This window comes from Scyliorhinus torazame, chromosome 24 (assembly GCF_047496885.1).
Source record: "Scyliorhinus torazame isolate Kashiwa2021f chromosome 24, sScyTor2.1, whole genome shotgun sequence".
Taxonomy (NCBI): Eukaryota; Metazoa; Chordata; class Chondrichthyes; order Carcharhiniformes; family Scyliorhinidae; genus Scyliorhinus; species Scyliorhinus torazame.
Window position 1 is genome coordinate 55,271,637 of NC_092730.1, and position 774 is coordinate 55,272,410.

The following is a 774-nucleotide window of genomic DNA, read 5'->3' on the forward strand; positions in this document are numbered from 1 at the left end:
TGCCCACTCCTGACACCATGTAGAAATGCTGGTCTCTCAATGACTGGCGACCAAGGTCTTGTAATAAAAAATAATTAAATTAATAATTGAGCAGGTGCTCCTGGTTTCTGCTCTGACCGCGATCCGGGGAGAACTGCTCGAATCCAGACACGTGATCATGTTATTTGCGTCAACAGGTCATCACGTGACCATTCGGCCTGCACAGGTCTCTTTCTTTGCCGTAATTTCTAGATTCCATCATTTTAATTTTCTTCCAGACTGGGAAGTGTGGTCCTGTTCCATTTGAATTTCTAATATATTTCCAATGTAACTGATGTTGTTACACAAACTATTAAATCAGTGGAATTGTGCGTTTAGGGAGTTGCGATTTTCGAGTCTCTCAAGGCTTCTCTCCAAATCCAATGGCCATTTTCCACGAAGTATCAACCCCTCCTCACATAAACACTATCAGAACTTAGAAAAATACAGCACAGTACAGGCCCTTCGGCCCACGATGTTGTGCCGAACCTTTTTCCTAGATTAATCATAGATTATCATTGAATTTACAGTGCAGAAGAAGGCCATTCGGCCCACCGTGTCTGCACCGGCCGACTATTGGTCGCTTGAATGGAATAACTTCCTGGAGTGATTCCAGGCTGGTTTTAGAATGTATTCCATCGACCAAATAACTAATAAATGATACGTTGAACGCAGCTGCGATGGCCGAGTGGTTGAGGCGTTGGACTTGAAATCCAATGGGGTCTCCCCGCGCAGGTTCGAATCCTGCTCGCAGCG

At 44.8% G+C, this 774-nt stretch overlaps 1 non-coding gene across 1 annotated transcript; it reads left to right on the forward strand.

The window, feature by feature from the left end:
• Window positions 1-692: 692 nt before the first annotated feature.
• trnas-uga (transfer RNA serine (anticodon UGA)) lies at window positions 693-774 on the forward strand. The gene has a single exon. It is a non-coding gene; the product is annotated as a tRNA-Ser (tRNA).